Genomic DNA, 16,014 nt, shown 5'->3' on the forward strand with positions numbered 1-16,014 from the left:
AAACTGTTCATCAAGATAAAGAGTCATATTGATATGAATACACTAATCGTAGGAGATCTTAACACGCCTCTCTCAGAATTAGACAGATCATCGAAGCAGAAAATCAATAAAGAAACAAGAGCATTGAATGACACATTGGACCAGATGGATCTCATAGATATATACAGAACATTCCACCCTAAAACAACAGAATACTCATTCTTCTCAAGTGCACATGGAACCTTCTTTAGAATAGACCACATACTGGTCACAAATCAGGACTCAATGATACCAAAAGACTGAGATTATTCCCTGCATATTCTGAGATCACAATGCTTTGAAACTGGAGCTCAATCACAAGAAAAAGTTCAGAAGGAACTCAAACACCTGGAAACTAAAGACCACCTTGCTTAAGAATGCTTGGATCAACCAGAAGATCAAAGAAGAACTGAAACAATTCATGGAAACCAATGAGAATGAAGACACTTAGGTCCAAAACCTATGGGATACAGCAAAAGTGGCCCTAAGGGGAAAATACATAGCCATCCAACCCTCCCTCAAAAAAATTGAAATATCCAGAACACACCAGCTGTCTCTACACCTTAAAGAACTGGAAAATCAACAACAAATCAAACCAACTCCACACATAAGAAGAGAAATCATCAAGATTAGAGCTGAGATCAATGAGGTAGAAACCAGAGATACAGTAGAAAGTTTTCAATGAAACTAGAAGCTGGTTTTTTGAAATAATCAATAAGATCGATAAACCATTGGCCACACTAATCCAAAAGAAAAGAGAGAAAGCCCAAATTCATAAAATTATGAATGAAAAGGGAGAGATCACAACTAGCACCAAGGAAGTAGAAACAATCATCAGAAGTTATTATCAACAGTTATATGCCAATAAGCTTAGCAACCTAGATGAAATGGATGCATTCCTGGAAAAATATAAACTACCAAAATTGAACCAGAAAGAAATCAACAACCTGAATAGACCAATATCTAATAACGAGATTGAAGCAGTGATCAAAAACCTCCCAAAAAACAAGAGCCCAGGACCTGACGGATTCCCTGGGGAATTCTACCAAACCTTCAAAGAAGAAATAACACCTATTCTCCTGAAGCTGTTTCAAAAAATTGAAGCAGAAGGAAAACTTCCAGACTCTTTCTATGAAGCCAGCATTACCCTGATTCCCAAACCAGGCAAAGACCCTACCAAAAAGGAGAATTTTAGACCAATATCACTGATGAATATGGATGCTAAGATTCTCAACAAGATCCTAGCAAACAGGATCCAACAGCACATTAAAAAGATTATCCACCATGATCAGGTGGGATTCATCTCTGGGCTACAAGGATGGTTCAACATTCACAAATCAATCAATGTGATACAACAAATTAATAGGAGAAGAGAGAAGAACCACATGGTCCTCTCAATTGATGCAGGAAAAGCATTTGACAAAATCCAGCATCCGTTCCTGATTAAAACGCTTCAAAGTATAGGGATAGAGGGAACATTCCTGAACCTCATCAAATCTATCTATGAAAGACCCACAGCAAATATCATCCTCAGTGGGAAAAAGCTTGCAGCCTTCCCGTTGAGATCAGGAACAAGACAAGGATGCCCACTTTCACCACTCTTGTTCGACATAGTATTAGAAGTCCTAGCAACAGCAATCAGACAACAAAGAGAAATAAAAGGTATCCAAATTGGTAATGAAGAAGTCAAACTCTCTCTCTTCGCAGATGACATGATTCTTTATATGGAAAACCCAAAAGACTCCACCCCCAAACTACTAGAACTCATACAGCAATTCAGCAATGTGGCAGGATACAAAGTCAATGTGCAGAAATCAGTGGCTTTCTTATACACTAACAATGAAAATACAGAAAGGGAAATTAGAAAATCGATTCCATTTACTATAGCACCAAGAACCATAAGATACCTGGAAATAAACCTAACCAAAGAGGTAAAGGATCTGTACTCGAGGAACTACAGAACACTCATGAAAGAAATTGAAGAAGACACAAATAGATGGAAGACCATTTCATGCTCTTGGATCAGAAGAATAAACATTGTTAAAATGTCTCTACTGCCTAGAACAATATATACTTTTAATGCCATTCCGATCAAAATTCCACCAGTATTCTTCAAAGGGCTGGAGCAAATAATCCTAAAATTTGTATGGAATCAGAAGAGACCCCAAATCGCTAAGGAAATGTTGAAAAACAAAAATAAAGCTGGGGGCATCACGTTACCTGATTTCAAGCTTTATTACAAAGCTGTGATCACCAAGACAGCATGGTACTGGCATAAAAACAGACACATAGACCAGTGGAACAGAGTAGAGAGCCCAGATATGGACCCTCAACTCTATGGTCAATTAATCTTTGACAAAACAGGAAAAAATATACAGTGGAAAAAAGACAGTCTCTTCAATAAATGGTGCTGGTAAAACTGGAAAGCTGTATGTAGAAGAATGAAACTCGACCATTCTCTCACACTGTACACAAAGATAAATTCAAAATGGATAAAAGACCTCAACGTGAGACAGGAATCCATCAGAATCCTAGAGGAGAACATAGGCAGTAATCTCTTCGATATCAGCCACAGCAGCTTCTTTCAAGATATGTCTCCAAAGGCAAAGGAAACAAAAGTGAAAATAAACTTTTGGGACTTCATCAAAATCAAAAGCTTCTGCACAGCAAAGGAAACAGTCAAAAAAACAAAGAGGCAACCCACGGAATGGGAGAAGATATTTGCAAATGACAGTACAGACAAAAGGTTGATATCCAGGATCTATAATGAACTCCTCAAACTCAACACATACAAAACAGGCAAACATATCAAAAAATGGGCAGAAGATATAAACAGACACTTCTCCAATCAAGACATACAAATGGCTATCAGACACATGAAAATATGTTCATCATCATTAGCCCTCAGGGAGATTCAAATTAAAACCACATTGAGATATCACCTTACACCAGTTAGAATGGCCAAAATTAACAAAACAGGAAACAACATGTGTTGGAGAGGATGTGGAGAAAACAGGAAACATGTGTTGGAGAGGATGTGGAGAAAGGGGAACCCTCTTACACTGTGGGTGGGAATGCAAGTTGGTGCAGCCTCTTTGGAGAACAGTGTGGAGATTCCTCAAGAGATTAAAAATAGAGCTTCCCTATGACCCTGCAATTGCACTCCTGGGTATTTACCCCAAGGATACAGATGTCGTGAAAAGAAGGGCCATCTGTACCCCAATGTTTATAGCAGCAATGGCCACGGTTGCCAAACTATGGAAAGAACCAAGATGCCCTTCAACGGACGAATGGATAAGGAAGATGTGGTCCATATACACTATGGAGTATTATGCCTCCATTAGAAACGATGAATACCCAACTTTTGTAGCAACATGGACGGGACTGGAAGAGATTATGCTGAGTGAAATAAGTCAAGTAGAGAGAGTCAATTATCATATGGTTTCACTTATTTGTGGAGCATAACAAATATCATGGAGGACAAGGGGTGTTAGAGAGGAGAAGGGAGTTGGGGTAAATTGGAAGGGGAGGTGAATCACGAGAGACTATGGACTCTGAAAAACAATCTGAGGGGTTTGAAGTGGTGGGGGGTGGGAGGTTGGGGTACCAGGTGGTGGGTATTATAGAGGGCACGGATTGCATGGAGCACTGGGTGTGGTGAAAAAATAATGAATACTGTTTTTCTGAAAATAAACAAATTGAAAAAATTTTAAAAAAAAGAATGGTGGTTAAGTGGGGCCACTTTTGCTTTTACTCTTCATTCCCAGGCACACGTATTTTTTTTTTTTTCTTTTTAAGGACACAGTGACATATAATTCCCTGACTTAAAAAAGCCCCATCTTACCAATTACCTTGGACAACTCCTGGTAGCACCTGTGTTAGTTTGGGTTCTTAACATAGCAGATGCTAAAATGGGATTAGATATGTAAAAAGATTAATGTGGAGGACACCTGTCAAGGATAAAAGAGGAGAGCACAGAAGGAAGCAGAGAGCACCTTTAGACCATGATGCAGGTCTGACACATACGAGAGGAAGAAAGATGGACAGAAAGAGCCTTAGCCCTTAGTGCACTGCTCTAGTGCCCCTTCATAGTCATTCATGGGCTAAGTATAGCCTGGCAAAAGTGTGGTCTTGGCATGAGCATGGTATAGAATCCAAAGCTGTGGCAGCTGGAGGCAGCAGTCAACTGTGCTTCCTATAGTATGTTGTCTTGAAGGGCGATTGGAGCAGTGTACCTCCATGGCTACCACAGACAATGGGGTGTATTTTCAGGGTCAGGATTTGGGGTACTGAAACTACATCATACAAGCCTTCAATAGTTAAATTTAAATATCTAGCACCTACCACAAGTAGAAATCCAATAAGTTTTGTTTGAGATTAATTTCTCAGGAGCATAGGATATATATTAAAGAGACTACAAATGTGAATGCCAAGCTGAGGAATTTGAATTTGATTTCCGTCTTTGGAGGCAATGAGCAGCAGTATGATGCTATAAGTAGCCATGCATATCTTGCTGATCAGCATCAAATGAGATGGTATGGGGTTTTATAGGTAATTCTATAGAAATAGTCACCAAGGTGATTACAATTGTAAAGTGCTGATTTATCATCAACAACAAGTACATATTGAGTGTATGTATCAGGTTCTGTGCCAAGTGCCAATTTGGTTCACTTACAATGATCAAAACTATCATGCAATGCTAAACGCTTAGGTTGTATTAACATGGTATCTTACTGTTTAACTTAGCAGCATTCTAGTGAAGGAAATATTATGGTTCTCAATTTATAAATGAGGAAATTGGGGTTTTGAATATGTAAATAACTTACTCAAGTTGAGCCTTTGCTCAAAAAGACATCTTTCCTTCCTTCATTCATTCATTCAGCAAAATGTTTTTTGTTTATGTACAGAGCTGGTGATGGAGGCAGAAATCAGACCATATAGGGCCCAGAAGGTCAGCCTCGGGATTTTAACCCAGGAGTAAGAGAAGCAAGGAAGTGATATGACAGGATTTGTTTTTAAAAGCCCCACTGCCTCCAATGTCATCAACGAACAGAAGGAACACTGGGCAGGGTGGGAAATATCTGTTTTGAACTGACCAGCCAGGAGATTTTGAAGGGATTCAGGTGAGAGGGCAGCATAGTTGTTGAAGGGGAATAGAAAAACCTGAGAGGTATTTAATATTTAAGAGACCCAAATTTTCAGCAATTAGTTACAGGATTGGTTACAGGATGAGGGAGATGGGGGTATTAAAAATAATTAACAGATTCTGGCAAAAGCAACTGAGTAGAATATGATGTCACTTGCTGAGATCAAGGGCACAGATGAAGGACTAGAGGTGGAAGGGAAGGTTGGATTCAGTTAACCCCTTAATCCCAGCTTGATTAAAGTCACTGGGATATTGATCCCAAGTCTACTCAAGATGAAGGATTCATCTCCTGCTCAGCTTACTGGTCTCAGAAATACCTACTAAATTTTCATCTTCTCCAAAATGCATCTAAAACATAAAACTGATTATCACCGTTGCTCAAAAAATGTTTTTTATCTCCCTCTTTTCTTTCACAGAACAGAATCCATACATTTCCCAGCCTACCACTGTTGTTTCCAGAGTGTTCTCTGCTCTCTCAGCTCTTTCTTATTGGGCCACAGGTTGTTCGCTTCATAGTCTCACCGGTTGTCATGTCTTTCCCTTGTTCCTAAGAGGCAAGGAAACATTTTGTGGGTCATGATCTTTAGCATGGACCTCTGCACATCCAAGCATAGTAGGTCAGTATCTTCCAGCACACTACACTTTTGTTTTCCCTTCTTTCTCATTTCTCCTACTTAGTCATTTTGCTGATTTCTCTCCTTTGTCCGACCTCATAAAGATGAAGTGGCTCCAGTCCTTTGACCTCTTCTTGTCGCTGTCCTCACTCTCGTGGTGACCTCACCAATTTACACACTGATGACTCCAAATCAATATCCTTGGCCAGACATTTTCCTTGAACTTCAAACCTATATGTCTACATATCTATTCAACATTTTCACTTGGAGACTAAAAATTATCTCAAATTTATAGATCTACAACTCAATTCCAATTTATCCCTTCAAATGTTTCATCTGCTGTCTTCCCAAACTTATAATGCATCAATCCCTAAATCATAAAATCAAACTTGCCTCCCCTTTTTCTGCTATACCCCACATCCAGTCTGTCATGAAATTTTGTGGGCTCTAACTTCAAAATATATTAGGATTCATTTTCTGCTACCTCTACGTGGTTCAAACCACCATAGTCTCTCATCTAAATTAGTGCCATAGCTTCTTATAGGTCTTCCTGGTTTTGTCCTTGACGTTTTTCTTAGTGGGGTCGGCTGGGTTGCCATAACAAATGGACCCCCAAATCTCAGTGGCTTAAAGAACAGCACCTTGACTTCTTTCTTATGCAATAGTCAGAGGCCAATTTCAAGTCTTTAAAGCCTTTTGCCAGTGCACATTTAGCTCTCTGGCCAATGGCACCTCTGTTCTTTCCTCATCAGATGACCATATCTGCATTCCAAGATGATTAGGAAATGCCACTTCCACTGACAACTCTACATTGAGGAAGAAGGAGAATGGATTTGGGTCACTTGCCAGTCATCTCTGCCATACTCCCTAGACATCATTTTCAAAATAGCAGCCAGACTTCTGAACGAAACTCAGATAATTCATTCCTCTACTCACAGTCTTCTAGGGGCTCCCCATACCTCATCTCTTCTCTTACCTTCCACCTCACTCTCTCCCCTTGAACCACAACAACTTGGTGTTCCTCAAACACATAGTAAAGTGCCCATTGCAGGGCCTCTTCTTCCATATGCCTTCCAAACTTACTCCCTCACCACCTCCAAGCCTTTGCTCAAATGCCATCTTACAATAAGGCCTATATTTTTCTCCCCATTTAAAATTGTGACTCCCCACCCTGCATACTCACATGCCTGTACACTTTTCCCTGATTTTTCTTTTCTGTCATTTATCACCTTTAAATATTCCACACAATTTCCTTATTTAGTGTTTATTGTCTGTCTTGCTTGATAAATAAAACTTCTCTTTTATTTACTATTATTTTCCCAGTACTTAGAATAATGTCTGGCCCCATAATAGGTGTTCAATAAATATTTGTTGAATGACAGAACCAAGAGCAAGGCCCAATCCTTATTGATGGTGATAGCTCAAATTCCATCTCCTGATTAGGAACTACTACTTCTCAAATATATCTGCCAAATCACACAAAGGGAATCAAGAAAGGGAGCACTAATAGACTGGTAGAATTCTATCCCCATTATAACAACAATAATCAAAATAAAATAATGTACATGTCTGCTACTAGTGATAAGTAGTGTTACCTTCATTGGGATTGGGGCACATTATGCAAGAAATAGGGACATCATCCCTGGTTCAGAGCATCATTTACCCTTCTTTTGAGTCCTATCCTCTGTGACCACCACCTCCTCCCTCAATAAATTAAATACTGTGGCTAATCTAAGTGATTGCTACTGAATTCTTACCAAAGATAATGAAAAACCCTCCTGGTTATTACAGTCTGAAACAGCTCAGATCACAATATCCAGGCAGCACATACCAGCTCAGAAATAAGCCAGATTTACTAAGCCTGTTGCCAGGTGAAGGATATAGTGCACTTTCTTGCTATAATTTTTATTTCCCCAGAGTTGCTTCATAGCTTAGGCAATGAGCTAACAGTCACAGAAAAAAAAAAGGGATGTGTCAAGGGCAAAAGTTAATCTTAGGTTTTCCCTTTGTCTAATTGGCCCAGCCCTCTGTAGTTGCTCCTGAGACCTGCTTTAAGCTCCCCTAAGCTGGGAGAAATGCCTACAAGCTGTCACAATATCCACTGTCTTGTTCTCTCTGGCTGGAGAGCTTTGACAGTTGCCAAATTCACAAATTTATTGTCTGAGTCAAGTCTTCAGTGAACACACGCTATTTTCAGAGACAGTGGCTCCTGTAGATATAAAGTAAAAAAGAATAACATGATTAATTTATTCATTTATTCAGCAAATATTGATTGAACATTCCCTATGTGCCAAGCCCTGAACATGGGGCATTCAATGGTGATCAAAATGGAATAGCATCTTCCCATGGCTTGAAATTTAGTGAAAGATACTGACAAGTAAACAGAAAATTACATATGAGTAATAAAAGCTGTCACCGAAGATGCTAGGCATTAGAGAAACACTTAGCCAGAATTTGTTATATCAGAGATAGACTTTGGGGATCAAGGAAAACATCATGAAATAACCCTACTTCGAAGAACTGATGAAATATAAATACTTACACATTGAGAAAACATGGTTTCAGATTAAGAAGAGTGGTTTTTACATTTTTTAAAAAGTTTTTGTGCTTGTTTCTGACAGAGGACTCTCCTTAAAAAAGTAAGATGTTAGTTAGGTATGCTGAGTTCAATCTGATTTCCAAAAGATGTATCTGTGTTACTGCCCTCATTTCTTTCTTGTTTCTGTTTTACTTCCAGTCCCAATTTTTTTCTTTCTCTCTCCACTTTTTTTTCCATAATAATTTCAATTTAGAGGACAAATATCCTGAGAAATAGTGAGCTGCAGTTTCATGACCTGTTGGTCCTATTTCTACTGCAAATACTCTGAACTGGGTGTTTACCCTCTGGTGTTCATCACTGATCTAAGCTCTCCTAGTACAGTACATTAGGTTATGAAAATGGCTTCCAAAAGAAAATATGTTCAGTCCCCCTTCCTCCAAGATTTAATCTTATTGTTCAAATAACAAGGAAGAAAAGACTGAGTATAAAAATTTGGGGGAAGTTACAAACTAACAAGCATCAATTTGGCAGTAAAAACAAAAACCCTTCATCCCAAAAGGCACACATTACAGGCTATGATTTCTAAAAGTTTAGTTTTTATTATTTTAGGTAACATTGTCATAAAGGAATCTCTGCAAGAGTGTCAAAATTCTTCTCTCTAAAGTTAAATTTTGTAAAGAGGTCTCCCTTTTCCAAGTTGTCTACAGAATCGCCATCTGGTGAATCCCAGACACTCAGAATAAGCCTGCCTGACCATTACACCTGTACTTGAAAATATCGTCCATAAACCTGGCTTCAAGAAAGCTCTTCTGCCTTTGAAATTATTACCAAATCTTTCTTTTATTAATTAACAACTATTTAATAAGCATCTACTTTGTGGTAAATCCCTTTTTGAAAGACAAACAGAACTGAGTATTTACTAGCCAATTGCATCTTTTCTTAGAGGGAGAAACATCAAATGAATAGTATAAATAAATATTACAGCAGAACTCAGATATGGCCTCTGGCTGACAGTAAGAGACATTCTGGTTCATACCAAAAACAACTAGGCAAGACTAATCTAATTCTAAATTTTAATTTTTAAGTTGATCAATATGATGCACAATCATTGTTTTAAATCAAATAACATTAAAAGACTTATATTAAAAATCAGCAGTCTCCTGTTCTACTCTATCCCCACCAATCCCATTCCCTAGAGATATTTTCAACTTAATTTGCTGTCTCATTAGCATTTACCTCTAAAATAATGTGCTTATAATTACAGTGACATATACCAAGTTTGCTAACCAATTCCAGTTTATGCTTGTTGTCTTGGCATAATTATTACCAACGGTCTCTTTTACTCTCAAAAGTGTCTTAATGTGATAAATTATGACTACTCTACTTACAATGAATCATCATGATTTGTTGCTAAAACACAGGGTTAGGGAACTATAAACTTTTGTTATGGTAGTTGAGCTCTCTTATACCCTCTGCTTTCCCTTGAATTCATCCTCCCAATTGAGCTATAATATTTTGGGTCAAATTCTATAATCAATATTCATCCTATTTTGGCTATATGTATAACTTGATGTAACCCAAGTACTTCACTGTGATGTCTTCTTTCTCATATAACTTTTTGTTTTTTTCTGGAGTTAATAATTGCCTCTTTTAAAAATTAAATTTTTGTGCACCTTTATTTTTCCCAGATGCTTTAACAAAGCTGTGAAATGTGTAAGCAACAATTCTTCCAAATGCTCAAACATGTCAGATGGTTTTTCCCTTGGTTTCATTGTTTCTAGGGCCCTCCATCCCTCTGCTCCAAACCTGTGTGCTCTCGGGACATGTTGTCCTGGGACTTCTCTTCAAATTCTAAAAAATTATTTTTTTCCTTACATTTAAAAACACAGCTGAACAAACTGAGTGTAAAGGCAGAATAAATACATTCAAGGAATCAACAAATATGCTTTAGCCAGCTACTGGAGGAATGACTTCAGGAAGTGAAATATATGAAGAAAGAAGCATAGCATGCTGGTACCCTAATTAATAAAATCTCTGAATTTTTTGTTTCTTCCCAAGGAAGCATATGTGGTACTTGCTACACTCTCCAAAAATGACACAATTAAACACATTGGAACAAAAGAAAAATATAGGGAGATCCATCTTTGTTTTAATCATGACCTAAAACCACAACTCCTTAGTAGTTGTGGAAATATGCTTGAAATTTAGACTATGACAAGAACAAACATTTAAACAAAAAAACAAATTTACTTGGCAAGGAGTGTAGGAATGAAGGTATGTCAACCATCAACACTATATGGTGATTCATGGATTTAAAAAATCCACTGAATATATAAAGTTGAGCTATGACTTAGCAAGAGATTTTGTTCTGATGTAATGATGCTAATTTTAAACTTTAAACAGCTTGAAAAGTGAGATGAATGTCTGAAATGAAAATCTCAACTGATTCAAAGATAAAGAATATAAAATCAGTAGTTTTAGGAAGGAGCCACATTAGCCTTCCTCCCTGCAGACCAACTTCCATTCCAAGAATAATTTTCATCTCTGTCAAAAGCAGGTAAGCTCTTTTTATCAATACTCCTACTTCAACCAACTCATTGTGGTTATCCTATTCCTAAGGTTTTCTATAGAAATGGTACAAGAAGAAAAGCTATTGACTTTCTGCTACCCTATCCAAATTTGTTCATTCATGGAATAATCATTCACTGAGAATCCATATTTCTTTTCTTTTTTTTTTTAAGATTTTATTTATTTATTTGACAGAGAGAGAGATCACAAGTAGGCAGAGAGGCAGGCAGAGAGAGAGGAAGGGAAGCAGGCCCCCTGCTGAGCAGAGAGCCCGATGCGGGACTCGATCCCAGGACCCTGAGATCATGACCTGGGCTGAAGGCAGCGGCTTAACCCACTGAGCCACCCAGGCGCCCCGAGAATCCATATTTCTTGAAGTTCACATTTAACCTTTTTCCTCTTCCTCTTAAATGTATTTAAGTTTTTACTATGTTACTCGTTGTCTTCTCTTTTTTTATATCCTTTCTGGTGATATCCCGAGAGTGACAATAGAATCTTCTTTTATGACTCTTCTTTTTTCCTTCTTTAGTCATATTTCACCATAGACATGTGGACACAGAGGGATGTACATACCCCTTTGCTATTCATTGTGTCCAGATGTGTGGTTTAATTGCATTATCAGTATGCACTAGATCAAGATTAGCCTTTATATCAAATATAATAATGTAGATAGTAATCTACAAAAGGATCACATAGCCATGAATTCATGATAACCCTCAAAATAGTTGGAACAAGTATTATTATTCTCTGAGGAAAGCAACTGGGGTCTAAAATATTAAGAGTTTAAAAAATCCAAGGTGTTGTCTTATAGATATATTCCAATCTATTTTAGCTACTTTAGTTTGAAAATTCCTAAAGAGCAGGAATTTTATCATTGCAATTATTTATCTACTATATATTTTATCATTCAAACATCAATTATTTATAATTATATTATAATTATTTCTAATATTTGTATATGAAGATAAAAAAATCTTCAATGTCTCAGTGGTTGGTGAGAAAGAAAACGAAGTTACTCAAAGGCAAATTATTTAATTGAGGAAGATCTGAATGACTCAAAATGGGTAGTTGCAAAATAGACTTCTCCTACATTGGATGATAAAGAAAGGGGAAAAAAAGAAAAAAGAAAAGATACTCATAATAACAATTGCAAAAAGGACATATAAAGCTGTATTTTTTAAAAGACACCCAAACAGATTAGGAAAGTATGTTTTTTTTAACATCTGTACTATGAAGATAAGCCACTTGGGGGAAAAGATTAGATCATAAAAAACTTAGATCATAAAAGATTAGATTCATCATATCTGATGAATCAAAGTTAATAATTTTAGCAATGTAGCTAGTTCCTGAGGCAATGGATAAAGTCTAACTATTTAAAAAAGCTTATCCAATTGGATGATGGACTCAGGTAAGTCACCTTGGCATGCACACTGATATTTTATCTCAAGCCCTGAACCAGAGATTATTAACCTCTCATAATGCTAGAGATCTTGAGAAGTAAACCTTAAAAAGAATTAAAAATAAATAAAGACAAGTAAGAAAGAAATCTACAGGGGCGTCTGGGTGGCTCAGTTGGTTAAGTAACTGCCTTCAGCTCAGGTCGTGATCCCAGAGTCCTGGGACTGAGTCCCACATTGGTCTCCCAGCTGAACAGGGAGTCTGCTTCTCCCTCTGACCTTCTTCCCTCTCATGCTGTCTCTCACTCTTTCTTTCTCTCTCTCAAATAAATAAATAAAATCTTTTAAAAATAGAAAGAAATCTACATATACTGTACAAATACTTTTGTAACAAGGTGTGCTGATCAGTGTTATAATTACTGTAATATTATTTTTGTTTTTCTGTTTTTCAATGTGTTTAGAACATTTAAGAAAATCTAGTATTTTAGACTTGTGGCTTCAGATGAAAGAAAAAATGTTAAGTTTAGCATCAATATTTACATACAGAAATTTAGTTTGTTAAATATATGAAATTTTAATTTATAAGTTATTTTAGTAATGTATGAATATTTGGAGTTTTATTAATTGTCTAACAGTTTCTAAATTGGATTTTAGACAAAGTACAAATGGTTAGCATTCTTTTCCTCACACAGGAGTCCTTTGGGCATTAAGCAAGTTGCTAACAATGATGAAATACTACAAAGTGAGAAAACCCAAACTGTTTTCCATGTCTCCCTATCTCATGAGTAGCCAAAAAACTTAAGGTACTTCAATCACTGAAATGTGCAGATACTATGTACAACATTTAAAAATCAATGACCCAAGGGAGAGTAGTGTATCCACATTGAACCATTATATTGAAGTGGGGGAGACGGAGTTTTGGAATTCTAAGGCACAATTGCCATTAATTTTGTGGGTGTGGGTAGTCCATATTATAGAAATGTTCTCTTTAAGAAATCCTAGATTATACTGGTCTCTGATTATACTATATTGAGTACAGTTTTTTGCCTATCAACATGAAAACTTTAGGTCATGGCAATTTGTATTTACAAACTAATTTTTTAAGAAGTCTACCTTTTGGGGGTGCCTATGTGGCTCAGTGGGTTAAAGCCTCTGCCTTCGGCTTAGGTCATGATCCCAGCATCCCGAGATAGAGCCCCACATCGGGCTCTCTGCTCAGCAGGGAGCCTGCTTTGTTCTCTCTCTCTCTCTCTGCCTGCCTCTCTGCCTACTTGTGATCTCTGTCTGTCAAATAAATAAATAAAATCTTAAAAAAAAAAAAAACCCTTAAAAAAAAAGAAGAAGAAAAAGTCTACCTTTTGGCTCCAAAGCAGTTGATCTAGAAAAATAATAGTGCAAAGCTCAAAGGACCTAACAATTCCTCAGTGTGAATGTGAAGAATCCTGTGGTCTTATGATACTTTTTGTTTGTTATACTTTGCTTGATGACAGAAAACGAAGGAAACTCTGTCCAATGAGTTTGAGACATGAAAATTAGAAAAATATAGTTTGTGCCAATAGTTTTGGAAGACAAGCAAGAGTGAAAATATGAGGATACTTAAAACTTATTCGCATCTAAAAACAGAAAGAGAAATAATAGGATGCCCATAAATTCCAAGTGGCTAATAACACAGTACATAATATAAGCAAATACACCATATCAATGCAAAATTGTCATCCTCCATATTTCAGAACAGTGATTTTTTTTTTCTAAAAATAAAATCTGAAAGTTTTGCTGTTGGTGCTTGAAGTCATTGCTGGAATATTTACAGTGGCTGCCCACAATCTGTGACTAACCTAGGAATTAAGGCCAGTGCAAGTGTATTCAGTACATTCAAACAACCAAACAAAAACAAACAAAAAACATCCATATATACCCTAAGGTTTGTACATACACTTAGAAAATAAAGAAAAGGGGGTGCCTGGGTGACTCAGTGGGTTAAACCTCTGCCTTCAGCTCAGGTCATGATATCAGGGTCCTGGGATCAAGCCCCCACATCAGGCTCTCTCCTTGGTGGGGAGCCTGCTTTCCCCTCTCTCTCTGCCTGCCTCTCTGCCTACTTGTGATTTCTCTCTGTCAAATAAATTAATAAAATCTTAAAAAAAAAAGAAGAAAAGAAAGAAAAGTAAAAATGTGGTACCATTATCACAAGTACCATACTGCTTTTTGGCTATTTCTTTAGGCTATGTTCTTGATCTGTATCTGAAGGTGAAATCTCTTAGATAAATATGGTGTCAGGGGGACAGGATGAATAGACGGATAGGTTGGAACAGGTGGTGGAGAAATGGAGATATACACTGTATTTAGGATGACCAACGTTGCCCTGGAGCCAGCTCTGATGAGGATCCAGTGGCTGACATATGGTGGATTAATCTGACTCATGCACCATGTAGCTAATATCACTCTGGGAGATTTTATTCAGGGCCAACTCCTATGACCTCTATTCCATTAGATTTGGTTAAGTGTCTGCCTTTGGCTCAGGTCATGATCCCACGGTCCTGGGATGGAGCCCCATATTGGACTCCCTGCTCAGCCAGGAGCCTGCTTCTTGCTGAGCCCACTGTTCCCCCTGCTTGTGCCCACTCTCTCTGTCTCTCTATCTGTGAAATGGATGAATAAAATCTTAAAAAAAAAAAAGATTCATCTTTAGAGCAGTTCTTTGGGTAATACTACCCATGCTTCTCTATTTCTGGTTTTTCATTTCCAGATCCATACAACATTACATTCTGAAATATTACTATTACCAGCCTCCCATAAAGATAATTTCATTTTCACTAATGTCAGCTCTAAAGCAGTCATGAATTTTACTTTATAACTTTTTCATTTTGAAACAATGTTTCTGTTTTGTGACAACAGGTAACATTTGCATGTTTGTTCTCCAACCTTGCCCCTACTGTTTGAGTCTTACAGGGGCATTTATATATTTTTAAATGTTCACCGTCCATCCTTGCACTGAAATTTTTCTAGTCATGATTTTATTTTATGAAATTTATCCTCTAGCAAATTCCTCAAAAAATGGCTAAAAAAGAAAAAGGGCACATAATTCCCTAAAATTATGTAAATTGATTTTTCTATATGCTTGATATTTGAAGGACAGTTTAGCTGGATATAAAATACTTGTTTCACAATTCCTTTCACTAAGCTTTAAAAAATTTTTGTTTTATTGTTGCCCAGCTTTGTATGTTAGTTTTGAAATGTCTACAGTTGGTCTAATTCTTTTGTCTTGTAAGTTATTTGATATTTCTGCCTAGAGACCTTGATGGTTTATACTTGTCTTTAAAATCTAATGAGTTTTACTAGAATATGTCTTAAGAGTTTAATCACTCTGGATTAATTTTTTCTGGTACCCAGTGAACTCCCTGAACATATAGATATAAGTCTTTTTCATTCTCTAAAGTGATCTTGAATTATAGTTTAAAATATTATCTTTTTTGGGGCACTGGGGTGACTCAATCAGTAAAGCGTCCAACTCCTAATTTCAGCTTAGGTCATGATCTCAGGGTCATGAAAATGAGCCTCATATTGGGCTCTGTTTTCAGCAGGGAGTCTGCTTGGGATTCTCTCTCGCTTCTTCTTCTCCATTCCCTATTCCCTTGCTCTTGTACTCTCTCATTCTCTAAAAAAATATTAAAATATTAGCTCAGCTTTATTGTTTTTTTCTTCAGGGTCTCTGTTAACATGAAAATTATTCCC

This window comes from Mustela nivalis, assembly GCF_964662115.1.
Source record: "Mustela nivalis genome assembly, chromosome: 11".
NCBI lineage: Eukaryota > Metazoa > Chordata > Mammalia > Carnivora > Mustelidae > Mustela > Mustela nivalis.